Consider the following 14,463-nt stretch of genomic DNA (forward strand, 5'->3'; position numbering starts at 1 on the left):
ATTTAAGGGGGAAAGCCTTCAGTTTAGTGCCATTTACTATGATGTTAGCTGATGGTTTATCATATATGGCCTTTATCATGTTGAGATATTTTCCTTCTATACCCATTTTGTTGAGAGTCTTAAACATAAAATTGTGTTGTATTTTATCGAAAGCCTTTTCTGCATCTATTGATAAGATCATGTGGTTTTTGTTCTTTGTTTTGTTGATATGGTGTATTACATTAACCGTTTTACGTATGTTGAACCATCCTTGAGATTCTGGGATGAATCCCACTTGATCATGATGTATTATTTTTTTAATATGTTGTTGTATTTGATTTGCTAGTATTTTGTTTAGTATTTTAGCATCTGTATTCATTAGAGATATTGGTCTGTAGTTTTCTTTTTTTGTGCCATCCTTGCCTGGTTTTGGTATGAGGGTTATGTTGGCTTTGTAAAATGTGTTTGGAAGTATTGCTTCTTCTTCAATTTTTTGGAAGACTTTGAGTAGAATAGGAACCAAGTCTTCTTTGAATGTTTGATAAAATTCGCTGGTATAGCCGTCAGGGCCTGGACTTTTATTTTTGGGGAGGTTTTTAATGGTTTTTTCTATTTCTTCTCTACTGATAGGTCTGTTTAGGCTTTCTGCTTCTTCTTGACTCAGTCTAGGAAGGTTGTATTGTTCTAGGAATTTATCCATTTCTTCTAGGTTGTTGAATTTAGTGGCATAAAGTTTTTCATAGTATTTTACAATAATTCTTTGTATATCTATGGTGTCCGTGGTGATTTCTCCTCTTTCATTTTGGATTTTGTTTATATGAGTTCTTTCTCTTTTTTCCTTGGTAAGTCTTGCCAAGGGTTTGTCAATTTTGTTGATCTTTTCAAAGAAACAGCTCCTTGTTCTATTAATTTTTTCTATAGTTTTTCTGTTCTCTAATTCATTTATTTCTGCTCTGATTTTTATTATCTCCTTTCTTCGGCTGGTTTTGGGTTGTCTTTGTTCTTCTTTTTCTAGTTCCTTAAGGTGGGAAGTTAAGTGGTTCACTTGGGCTCTCTCTTGTTTGTTCATATATGCCTGAAGTGATATGAACTTCCCTCTTATCACTGCTTTTGCTGCATCCCATAGATTCTGATATGTCGTATTGTCATTTTCATTAGTCTGTATATATCTTTTAATCTCTGCACTTATTTCTTCTTTGACCCATTCATTTTTTAAAAGTATGTTGTTTAGTTTCCACATTTTTGTGGGATTTTTTTCCTCTTTTTTGCAGTTGAATTCTAGTTTCAAGGCTTTATGATCAGAAAATATGCTTGGTACAACTTCAATTTTTCTGAATTTGCTGATGTTGTTTTTGTGGCCCAACATATGGTCAATTCTTGAGAATGATCCATGTACACTGGAGAAAAATGTATACTCAGTCACTTTGGGATGAAATGTCCTGTAGATGTCTAACATATCCAGGTGCTCTAGTGTTTTGTTTAAGGCCACTATGTCTTTGTTGATTCTCTGTTTGGATGACCGATCTAGAGCCGTCAGCGGTGTATTGAGGTCTCCAAGTATGATTGTGTTTTTGTCAGTTTTTGTTTTAAGATCAATAAGTAGCTGTCTTATATATTTTGGTGCTCCTTGGTTTGGTGCATATATATTAAGAATTGTTATGTCTTCTTGATTCAGTGTCCCCTTAGCCATTATGAAATGGCCATTTTTGTCTCTGAGTACTTTTCCTGTCTTGTAGTCAGCATTATCCGATATAAGTATTGCTACACCTGCTTTTTTTTGGATGTTATTTGCTTGGAGTATTGTTTTCCAGCCTTTCACTTTGAATTTGTTTTTATCCTTGTTACTTAGATGAGTTTCCTGTAGGCAGCATACAGTTGGATTTTCTTTTTTAATCCATTCTGCTACTCTGTGCCTTTTTATTGGTGAGTTTAATCCGTTTACATTTAGTGTAATTATTGATACTTGTGAGTTCCCTATTGCCATTTTATATCTTGCTTTCTGTTAGTTTTGTGTCTTGTTTGATCCTTCTCTTTTGTTTTTCTATCATTTGTTTTTATTTGGTTGTATTCCATACATCTTTCCACTGTTGCTATCTTTTTTATCTCATGTGCTTCTGTGGTGGTTTTTTCAATGGTGGTTACCTTTGAATAATGAAAAGGGTCCCTACCCTGTTCATTGTAGCGAACTATTTTGTGAGTACTTTTGCACTCTATCGTCCTTTGCTACTGTTAATCTCCATCTTCTCCCCCTCTTTCTTTTTGTTGTTGTCACAGTTTAAATTTGGTTTTATTGTGTTCTTCTTGGAGCTTTTACTTGTGGCTCTGTTTTTTTTTGTTCTTTGTATCTGATTGGAGAACCCCCTTTAGTAATTCCTGGAGTGGGGGTTTTCTGATGATAAATTCCCTCATCTTTTCTGTGTCTGTGAATGTTTTTATTTCTCCTTCATATTTGAAGGATAGCTTTGATGGGTATAGTATTCGTGGCTGAAAGTTCCTCTCTTTCAGGACTTTAAATATTGGGGTCCACTCTCTTCTAGTTTGTAGAGTTTCTGCTGAGAAATCTGATGATAATCTAATGGGCCTTCCTTTATATGTTGTATTCTTCTTTTCCCTGGCTGCCTTGAGAATTTTTTCTTTGCTGTTGGTTTGTGTCAATTTCATTATGATATGCCTTGGAGTAGGTTTGTTGGGGTTAAGAAAACTTGGAGTTCTGTTTGCTTCTTAAACTTGAGGCTTTAGTTCTTTCCACAGGCTTGGGAAGTTCTCATCTATTATTTGTTTGAGTATGTTCTCCATTCCATTTTCTCTCTCTTCTCCCTCTGATATACCTATTATTCTTATGTTATTCTTTTTGATGGAGTCAGATAATTCTTGTAGGGCTATCTCATTTTTTTTAATTTTTGAGTCTCTTTCTTCTTCTCTCTGTTGTGCCTCAAGTTGCTTGTCTTCTATTTCACTAATCCTCTCTTCTATCTGACCTGTTCTATTAGCTAAGGTTGTTACTTCGTTTTTCAGCTCGTGAATTGAGTTTTTCATCTCTGTTTGATTTGTTTTTATAGTTTCAATTTCCTTGGACATATATTCTTTGTGTTCATTGAGTTGTTTTCTGAGCTCCCTAAATTGCCTTTCTGTGTTTTCTTGTATATCTCGGAGGATTTTTAGGATTTCTATCTTGAATTCTCTGTCATTTAGTTCCAAGGTTTCCAATATATTAAATTTTTTCTCCATAGATTTTTCCTCATCTAGCTGTGTTACCTCTCTTTCTTTTGTATCCATGATATTCGATTTTCTCTTCCTTAATGGCATCTGAGGGTGGTTTTGTTGATAGTATTAATGAGATTTAATAAAGAATAAAAAGTTTAAAAAAATAATAAAAAAAAATCGAAAAGAGTTGTTTTTTTTAAAAAAAATTAATAATGAAATAAAGAAAAATAAAATAAAATAAAAATTAAAAAAAAAAAAAAAAAAAAAAAAGGAAATTATTCCCCCCCTCCTTTTTTCCTCTCCTCTCCTGTCCCCTCTTTCTTGATAAACTCTTGTGGTGGACTGTGAATTATAACAAACAATGCCTGTGATGGAGGGCCTGAATTGGGGAAAAGTAATAAAGGGGCAAAAAAAAAAAAAAAAAAAAAAGAAAGAAAAAAGAAGAAAAAAAAAAAGAGCGTATGGACCCACAAAAAGCAAATAAGGAAAAAATTTGGGTCAAGAATAAAATGATTTGCTTTTAGGTGTTGGTTGTCTAAGAGTTATGATGAGAGGATTAAGAGGAAAACGGAAAAATGGGGGGACAAATTAAAAAATTACTATTGTATTTAGTGGAACAAGAACTAGATAGTATGGAGAGCCAGGGATGGGAGCACTGCTAGTGAGTTAAAAAGGTGAAGTAAAAACCCCCCAAAATGCCACAAACATAAGTTTGAGTCCCAGATAAGATAATTTGTTTGTTATTGAGGTTTGAATGAGAGGAGATGTAAAGGAGAAAGGAAGAAACTAATATAGAGGGAGAAAAGAAAGAGAGAGAGAGAAAAAAAAAGAGGGAACCACTAAAAGAAGAAAAAAGAAAGGAGAGAGAGAGAGAGAGTTAAGGGTTTTGGAGTGCAACCCTCATAGAGAGAAAGGAAGAAAAGAGAAAAGATAATGGGAGATGTAACACTTATGGGTAGTGTAGTTCAAGGAGAGGAGAGAGTAAGACCGGTAGAGAGTTAATCGGCCAAATTGGAGGAGGAAAAAAAAAGTATCAAGAATGAAGATAAGAGAAACAAACGAACAAATATAATAAAATGGGATAGGTTATAAAGTCTGCAGATTATTCTTGATTTTGAGAGGTTATCTTCTTGCTTTTTCTTTTCTCTCCCTCTTCCTGGTCGGTGACTCTGTACCCCGGGTTTTGCCCCTTTGCCACGCTCAGGTGGAGGTTTGCAGTTGATAAGTCTCTATGGCAATGTCATGTATTGTGCTTTAGTCTCGTTGGCAGTCGAGGCTATTAGCATTTATTGGCTGCGACAGTGAGAGAGTCCGTGTTCCTGGAGCCTTTCTCCCAGTCTTTCCTTCCTCAATTAGTAGCCTGATAATCCAGCTATGGGGTTGCTGCTGCCTCTGCCTGGATAGTAAGAGGCTCAAAGAGCTGGCAACTCCCCACTCTATTTCCACTCAGCACAGGGCTCTGGGTAAGGCTCAGTCAGTCAGAGCTGCTAGCATAATCAGGCGGGCTTTCCGGCCATTCAAAGACCTCTGGCTCTGCCACTCTGTCCGGTAACACAAGCGGGCGCCCACTTCTGGGGCGCTTGGAGGAAACTCTCACTCACTGGCTGCGCGCGCAGACCAGGATATCCGGCCAGCAGTCTCACGTTCTGAGTGAAACCCCCAACCGCAGGGAAAAGTTGCAGCGTTGGAATTGAGTCTCGCTCCGTCCCCGTGCGCGGCTTTTGCAAGGCGCTGGGGCGGCCCGAGATTCCGCTTTGGCCCACACAAAGGCCCCTGACTCTGCTCCTCTGTGCGATAACACGGGCGTGCACTGCCGAGGCACTCAGAGGAATCGCTCACTCTATCTGCGCGCGCAAACCAGGATATGAGGCCGGCCGCGTTTCCCTCTGAGTGAAACACCCTCCAGTACGGAAAATCTCCACCGTTGGAATTAGTTCTCACTCCCTCCTGTGCGTGGCTTTCCCAGGGCACTGGGGCTGCCCAGAGACTCTGCCCTCGGCCCACAGAAAGGCCTCTGACCCTCCCTCTCCGTGGGGCAACACGGGCACCCACTTCCGGGGCCTAGGAAGAAATCTCTCGCCCACTAACTGCGCACCAACCAGGAGACCGGGTAAAATGGCCGCGCCGCTTGTCTTTCTTTGTTTGGGTTTGGCGCGAGTGTTAGCTTGTATTGCCCGGGTTGCCACAGGATCAGATTTTCCTTGGCTTGGATCTCCGTGCCACAGCCTGGTTCGGCCGTTTGTGTCGCGGCCTGGATGTATTCACCCCCTTTGCCCGCCTCAGTTTCTATATTCACAGTTACCAGAGAAAGCCGCCCTGTTTAGGTTAGTGAGGAAGGCGGAGCATTTCTTACTCCCTATTTCCTTCGGGGTTTGGTTATATATTTAGCCAATTTTTCACTCAATCATACCTTTGGGTGTATTGCGAAGCATCTGGAAGCTCCAAGTATAGGTTTTTCTGTTTCTGGTTGAAGATCTTGTTGAGTTTTGGGGGAGATTTATCGGTATCGCTTCCTACCCCGCCATTACTCTGACGTCATCTCCTATTATTAATTTTCTATTTGGTCATTGCTGAGATGAATTAGTGCTATTGATTTTTTAAATTATGTTCACTTAAATTTCTGAACTTTCTTATTTCTAATTGCCTTATTAGGTGATAATTCTGTGGTTTTATTTGGAGATGATCACATTGTGTGCAAATAATCATTTTTCTCCTCTCATATTGGTTTTTTTTCTTTGTAGTATTAGTAAGACTTCTAGTACTATGTGAATCAGTCATAGTGATAATTGAATATTGTTTTGTATTTTAAATGATGTGTCATCTGTGTCTTACCATTAACTGTAGTGTTTGCCACAAGGTTTTGATATATTATGCTTACTATTGCAAGGAAGTCCCTTTTTATGTCAGTTTGCTAACATTTTGGAAAATATATAATGGTCTTTACTTTTATGAAAGCCTCTTTGAATCATTTAAGTATTATGATTTTTCTCTTTCTTTCTACTACTGAGATAAGTGGCATTGATGAATCTGATGAAACAGGATTTTTGCATTTCTGGGATTAACCTTTTCTGAGCATGATGTGAATTATTTTAAATGAAATTTTGGATTCAGTTAGCTGGCTATATGGACTTGGTAAGCCACGGAACCCTTCTATGCCTAAATTCCTCATCAGTAAAATGAAGATAATAGTCAAAGAGTTGTCTTTGAATTACGTGCATTCAAAGCTTAGGAGAGTGCCTAAAGTGTAATAAGCTTATATCAATACTTATTAGTATAATATAAAACTGTTTGCTATAAATGAAATGAACGTCTAATTTTCTTAACTGATTTTGATAGCAAGGTTATACTAACTTCCAAAGTGAGCTGGGAATCTTTGGACTTTTTCAAAGCAAACCTATTTAAATAAATGATGCTTATCATCCTGAAACTACAGATTTTTCTTTTCCAAGACAATAAATATTACTGTATTAGTTTCCCAGGGCTGTTGCAGCAGATAGCCACAATCTGGTTCTCTTAACACAACAGAAGTATATTCTTTCGCAGTCTAGAGGCTGGAAGTCTGAAATGGAGGTGTCAGCAGGGCTACCCTCCCTAGGGCTCTGGGCGAGAATGCTCCCTTGCCTCTCTCCAAGCTTCTGGTGGTTGAGGGCAGTCTTAAAAGGGCATTCTATGGATATTAGCTGAGATGTTGGATTTAAGGCTGACTATTCCAGTATCATATCATTTTAACTACACCTGCCAGAATTCTAGTCCCAAATAAGATCACACTGCAAATTTCTGGTTGGACATGAATTTTGGGGGGGAGACTATTCAATCTAGTACAGTTACTCAAAGGTTTCTATAACCCTTTTCTGCATTTCTTGAAGTAACATATCCTGGAATTCCTCCCCAAGTTTATTTCCTTTATGAGTGGTTTTACTATAGATCTGAGTGTACTAAACCATCTGAAGCCTTCAGTGCTTAAGAATATTTTTATTATGCTCTCCTGTTTGATTTATAATTGAGTTGAATGAAACACTCTAAGTGGAAAATCATTTTCCTTTATTACCTTCAATATATGTGATCACACTGATTTTTGCATTGGATTCTGGTTGAGAAGTCAGATGCCAGTCTGATTCTTTTCCTTTTGTAGGGGACTCATTCATCCTTTTTGTAAGTTTGTATTATTTTCTTTTACTATGACTTGCATATCCTACATTCTAATAATATGTACTTAGGTGCAGATTTTATCTCTCTTGTTTAGTAACCTATGACTTTAATTTCAGTTGCCATAATGAAGGCATTACTCTCTGCCAGGGGAAAGTATAGATGAACATACATGAGCTACCTGGGCAAAGAGGGAAATCAGCTTCTCCAACCCCTTTTCTCTCGAGGGCCTACATGGCTGGCTTTCAGCCTAAAGATACTGCATTCTTCCAAAGCTGCTTCTCTTTATTAAAAAATTTTAGAACCAGTATATATTAATAAATATATATATGTGTATATATATACACACACACACACATATATATACACACATATATTTATTTATTGAGAGGCGGGAGGCAGGAAGGCAGAGACAAACTCACATGTACCTCGACTGTGATCAACCCAGCAAGACCTCTACAGGCGATGCTCTGTCCATCTGGGAATGCTGCTCTGTTGCTCAGCAACCAAGCTATTTCAGTGCCTGAGGTGAGGCAATAAAGCCATCCTCAGCACTGGGGCCAAATTGCTCTAACCATTTGAGCCATGGCTGTAGAAGAGGAGAGAAAGAGAGAGAGAGAAAATAGGGAGGGGGAGAGGGAGAGAAGTAGATGTTCGCTTCTCCTGTGTGCCTTGACCAGGAATTGAAGCTGGGACTTCCACACGCTGGGCTGATACTCTACCTCTGAGCCTACTAGCCAGGGCAGAACCAGTGTATATTTTTATTGAAATATATTCAACATATAACATTCTGTAAATTTAAGATATACAACATGTTTATTTGATACATTAATATATTGTAATAGGTATCAACTAGCATGTTGTATTCATGTTGTCCATTTCTATAGAGAACGGCCAGGCTGTGATCATACCAGACTAATGTGGGGTTAGGCAAGAACTGACCTAGAAGCTTTTCTTCCCTTGTTGCTGGTTTAGGCTCTTGTCGTCTCAGGTAGTGGTCAGTCATTCATCTCCCATACCTATTCCAGTTAGAAAACGCTTTTGGTCTCCCAGGGTGTCATAAGTATATGCGTTTCTGGTGTGAATTAGTTCCTGTCGCCCATGCTCCCTGCCCTCTTGCTCTTGTTCCTCTAGAGTGGGGTTGAGTAGCACAGCAGCCATCAGTTCTGAAACTAGGAGCTCTTTGTGTTGAGCTCTTTGGAATCAACTCTAGGTTCTAGATCAGAAGAAAGGGCACGCAAAATGAGAGAAGTATTTAAAACCTACAGGGTAGGAGGAATGCGAGAGAGTTTCTCCTGTTCTGTTAGTAGAAAGGCTCCTACATATAAATATACATGTATATTTATATGCAGCCCTTAAACTTTGCAGTTACATTTCTAGATTTTTTTCTTTTCCATAGTGAAGTGAGATGATCTCATCCGAAGGCTTGGCTTTCTATGAAAGCAGTCACAGGGTCTAGGGCAGGGGTCGGGAACCTTTTTGGCTGAGAGAGCCATGAACGCCACATATTTTAAAATGTAATTCCGTGAGAGCCATACAACGACCCGTGTACGTTATGCATTATCCAATAAAAATTTGGTGTTGTCCCGGAGGACAGCTGTGATTGGCTCCAGCCACCTGCAACCATGAACATGAGCGGTAGAAAATGAATGGATTGTAATACATGAGAATGTTTTATATTTTTAACGTTATTATTATTTTTTTTATTAAAGATTTGTCTGCAAGCCAGATGCAGCCATCAAAAGAGCCACATCTGGCTCATGAGCCATAGGTTCCCGACCTCTAATCTAGGTAATAGCCACTTGTCCCCCGAGTGGCCATTTATAAGAACTGCAACTAGTATCCTGCAAACTGCATTTGGGCCGTGAAGGGCATGATGGCTTCTTGTCCAGGAGAAAGCATTTGTCTTTGGATAATGATTAAAACCTGATGACAGAAAAGAAGATGTAGAGTTTAGAAAAGTTACAACGGTCTCGTCAAATGTTTGGAGTTACCCGGGGGGCAATGAGTGAGGCGTTATAGCAAGTAAAATGCTGCCCTTCCTTTTCTTTTGACCAGACCTTCACATCATCCTGAGTCTTGCTATCCATGAAACTCACGTTTGAATCAATAACTGGGAGCAGAGCCAGTTTGATGATTGGCTCTCTAAGGCCCAACTGAATGATTGATTGTAATATTTTAAAAAATGATTTAAGAAAACTCAGAGGACGGTTGACTAGCAGGATATCCTGACATTATAGCTTCCTTCTGACATGTCAGGGATGCTAGTGAATTCTAGTTTTCCCAAAGGTTCTTTCTGATCTGGGAGGCAGCACAGAATGAGCTTCTAGATTCTCATATTTGCACTAAGTTCAACTGAGGTTTCTTTTTTAAGAATCATAAATTGCAACAAGCTTTTCGGTCCCAGAATTGTCACAGACCTCAGCTGAAGTAAATGCGTGTTTTGATGGAGTAGACTTGTCATTAGCCCTCCAGGAATAAAAGGAAGCACTATAGACATAGGGAGATAAAGACTATGCTTTATAAAATCAACAGTTTATAAAAAAAGAAAAGTACCAGTATTTCAATAATTTAGACTTACACTGGGACTTCTGGTTTTTAAAAAAGTAAGCTTTCATAATACTTTTATAGTGTTTTTATAAAGTTTACATATCATATATGATCCTCAATATATAATTCTATTCAATTTAATCTCTGTTTATTCAGTGGTAATGTTTGATGTGAAGTCATAAGTCCTGGAATTTTTGTCTCAGCAAATTCATTAACCTTAATATTCCAATTCCTAACTCTAATCTGCTCATATAATTAACTGTTTCTACCAATTTAGCACTATTCAAACTTTGATCACATTAAAATGATATTGTAGTTAGAAAAGTATGGTAGTATAGGTTCTAAAAAAGTTATTTAAATTCTCAGTGGTGCAGAACACTGTCTAAGTTAGAAATTCATCATGTTAAAAGGGATTTGCCAGCTGTGAGCTGGATGATTTTGGACAGAATTTAAAAAATCTCCTTGATTCTCAGTTTCAGTATCTGCATTTTGAGGATAAAAATATTTATCTTTTAGTGTATCATGTTTTCACTCCAGATATATTTGAAAAGCTACTATGTGCTAGGCACTATCCTAAGTGTCAGGACACAGTGTTGCCCAAGATACACAAAATCTCTGTCCTCATGAAGCTAGCCTTCTCCCTGGGGAAGACTGACAATAAGTAATTGAATAAACCAATTTTGATAGGGAAGAATGCATTGGCTGGTTGGGGAAGCCTTCCATTAGACAGGGTGATCAGGAAAGGCTCGCCGAGGACCTGACATTGAAGGTGACCTGGATGGTAGAATGGTGCTCGCCTTGTGAGGGATCCAGGAAAGAGCATTTAAGTGCATTTGCTGCTAGTAAGCAGGAAACATGAGGATAGAGAAGTGACTCAAAAGAAGAGTACTTTCATTGGGGTGTTAGGGACAAAGCTAGACTGGAATGGATTGTTAGGAGAATTATAGTCTATACAAAGCAGGTGTCTGGTATGCGGTATATGCTTAAAATATGGCAGATATTACTGAAAAATAACTCGATGTCAGATTTTTGTGGGTTGCCTAAGTAACCACTCTCCTTGCCTCCTGGCACTATCCCCTACTTCTTTTTCTTGAAAGACTCCCCCACCTCAAATCCTTCAAATTTTCCACTCTCCCATAATAAGCATGCACCATTATCAGTCTGGGTCACTCTTGATGGTGTCATTTCCTCTTGCCAATGACTAGTTTAAGCACAAGCATGTGAACTAATCCTGGCCAATTGGAACTGAGAATCAGTCTGGTGAGGGCTTCTGGCAAAGGTTTTCTTTGCTGAGAAAATGATGTTTATGAGAAGAAATGCTCCTCTCTTTCACCAGATATCATTACATCTATTTAGGCTATCTGGAATTGCTGTGGTCATTTGCATAGGGATAGAGAGGGGAACTATCATGGACAGGCTGTGGGTGGCAGAGCGGAATTATGGAAGGCCTTCTTTGGAGACCTAGATTTCAGTCTCATGGGGGTACTAAGGCAGTCTTTAAATCTTCTCTGAATATCAATCCCACAGAGCTAAGTATGATTCTGATATTTCTTACCAAGTGCCAGACATTGTTTGTTGTTATTTTTTTTTACAGAGGCAGAGTGAGAGTCAGAGATAGGGACAGACAGACAGGAGCAGAGAGAGGTGAGAAGCATCAATCATCAGTTTTTTGTTGTGGCACTTTAGTCATTCATTGATTGCTTTCTCATATGTGCCTTGACCAGGGGGCCACAGCAGACTGAGTAACCCCTTGCTCAAGCCAGTGACCTTGGGTCCAAGCTGGTGAGCTTTGCTCAAACCAGACGAGCCTGTGCTCAAGCTGGCGACCTCGGGGTCTCGAACCTGGGTTCTCCGCATCCCAGTCCAACGCTCCATCCACTGCACCACCACTGGTCAGGCCAGACATTGTTTATCAAAATCATATAGGATCCCTTTGCCACCAACTACCTGGCCATTGTCTATTTCCTTTTGTCTTTTATCCTAGCTTCCATGCAGCTCTAGATTGGAATGGTTCACTTTTCTTTTCTCCTCTGCACTACTCCATGTAGGACTTCTGTTTCCAAAACAGGAATGACCTCTTTTCATCTCTTGGGCAAGACTGAGTAATCAGAGTTTTCATGTCTTTGCCTCTGTGCTCCTAACAAAGTTCTAAAGACAAACAGAAACCGATTGCCCAACTATTTATTTTGTGTTGGATTGATTGGTACATCAATAAGTGAAAACAGTATTTTCTGTTGTCATCATCTGTAGATAAAGTAGGTATGTGTGTTGAGTTGTTGGAGTTTCTTTTCTAGTAAGTCAGGCAAATGCCACATACTCAACCACAAAGCACCGATGATTACTGAGTAAATAATTTCAATCACTGCTTTCTATTCCATTCGTATTTGCACAGCAAACAAAACCTTGATAAGATCCAGGTTGATTGCAAAATGGATTTCCTGTATAAGTATAAGTTGCCAACAATTTTTTTTTTGACAGCCCAGTTACATGTTGCAGGCTTTAAGCCTTTTAAAATTTGCATTCTTCCATCTTCATATAAAACTTTGAAAGATATTTACAGAAAGCTGTTAGTAATATTACAAAACACAGGTGGCCAGGTTAGAACTGAAATATCTCTGCACAAAAATGAACAGAAAATTTTATAACTTAATAAGTATTTCAGTCAGGAAATGACAACCCTTCTTGTGCTAAGAGCTGTAATACTATCAAATTCAAGTGACTATGTTCTAAGAAGACATTAAAATTCCATGATGTGTCCTGAAATCTGAGTTAAAAAGTTATAAAATAGATATATACAAATGGCAGTGTCCTTCACTGCCGTCTGTCTTTCAGATTCACTTTGTTAAATCCTCAAGTCCCACTACCATATTGCCTATCTTTCTTATCAATGTATTACCAATTTTTGGTCATTTTACTGCCTTTTTCCCTTTTTTGTTTGTGTGCAAACCAGAATTGCTTCCTGAACCACTGGAGGAAGAATGCTTTCCTTTCTCTTTCTCTCCCAGATTTTATGCCTAAATCATTCTCAAGATGAAATGATGGCCCTGGCCAGTTGGCTCAGTGGTAGAGCATCAACCTGGCATGTGGAAGCCTTGGGTTTGATATCCGGTCAGACCACATAGGAGAAGTGACCATCTGCTTTCTCCCCCCCCCCTTCTTTTCCCGCAACTATGGCTTGAATGGTTCGAGCAAAGCTGGTCCTCAATGCTGATAATGGCTCCATGGCTTTGCCTCAGGTGCTAAAATAGCTTGGTTGCTGAGCAACCAAGCAGTGGCCCAGATGAGAAGAGCATCGCCTGGTAGGGGGCTTGACAGGTGGATCCTAGTTGGGGCGCATGTAGGAGTCTGTCTCTGCCTCCCCACCTCTCACTTAATAATAATAAGAAAAAAGACAAAATGGTTAACAGAGGAGTTTAAAAGTCACCTGATTGGCCTGCCTCCCTCAAAGGTTCCTCAGCACTTCATTAAAGAGGGGAAAGGCCTGTACATTATACTACAGAGATGGTAGTAAGACCATTGTGTGGTGGAATATCTCAGAAAGTTTAGCTGAAAGGTTGATATAAATTCACTTAATAACTTGTAGGGATAGAAATGAGCTCTTGAGTATAAGCACTGACTTTGAAGTATCAAGAATATTGGTGGACCTGTAGAAGAAAAGAGAAGCAGGCATTAATCTATGCTACACCACAACAAGTTTCTAGTATTTAAAAGTTTTGGTGCATTTTCATTCAAATTTCTCATTTTCTTTCAAAATTTATATAAACACACAAACATATCTGTATGTAATTACAAATTTACTCTCTATAAAATTTCTTCTTTTCTGCATGCAAGACTATTTTATAGTATATGCATTTTCCTATTTTTATCAATAACTAGTTGGAAATATTTTTAACTGGCTATATACTATTTCATTGTATAGAATATAACATTTAATAATGGGCCAGTATATTTAACTATTTATAAGTTTTGGGGCATTTAGGTACTCACCTCAATTTTTTTCTGTTATAAATAATTCTGCAGTGTATATCTTGGTTCATAATAGCTAGCATTTATATAGCACTGACCATTGCCTGATGCTTTTCTGACCACTTTACGTATATTCAGGCTATGAAACTTTCCAGAAGACCTTAGAGTTGAGTGCTATCATGATGTTCATTTTACAGTTGAGGAAACTGGCACAGAGAAGCTAACTCACTTTCTGGGACCCACATACACCTGCCAGTTGGTGAAATTAGGATTCAATTTAAACATTATAACTCCAAACCTTCCAGTCACCAGAAGATTTTCAATCATCTCTTAAAATTTTCTTAAGGACCGATTTCTGGAATCAACCCATAATCGATGGATTACATAGTATGAACTCGCTGAGACCCTAATTCATTTACAGCACTGATGTGCCAGTCTGCATTGCCCCATCACTGCACAGGGAAGCTCGTTTTACATTGTTCATCAGCCTTGAGTAATGTCATAAGCAAAAATGTTTGGTCGGTCTGATAGATGAACTTTAGTATTTCTTGTTGCTTTATTTGCATTTCTTCTACATATAGCATTTTAGATTACAGCATGCTCTCTAGTTTACTTGTG

The sequence above is a fragment of the Saccopteryx leptura genome, chromosome 5, assembly GCF_036850995.1.
Source record: "Saccopteryx leptura isolate mSacLep1 chromosome 5, mSacLep1_pri_phased_curated, whole genome shotgun sequence".
Lineage (NCBI taxonomy): Eukaryota > Metazoa > Chordata > Mammalia > Chiroptera > Emballonuridae > Saccopteryx > Saccopteryx leptura.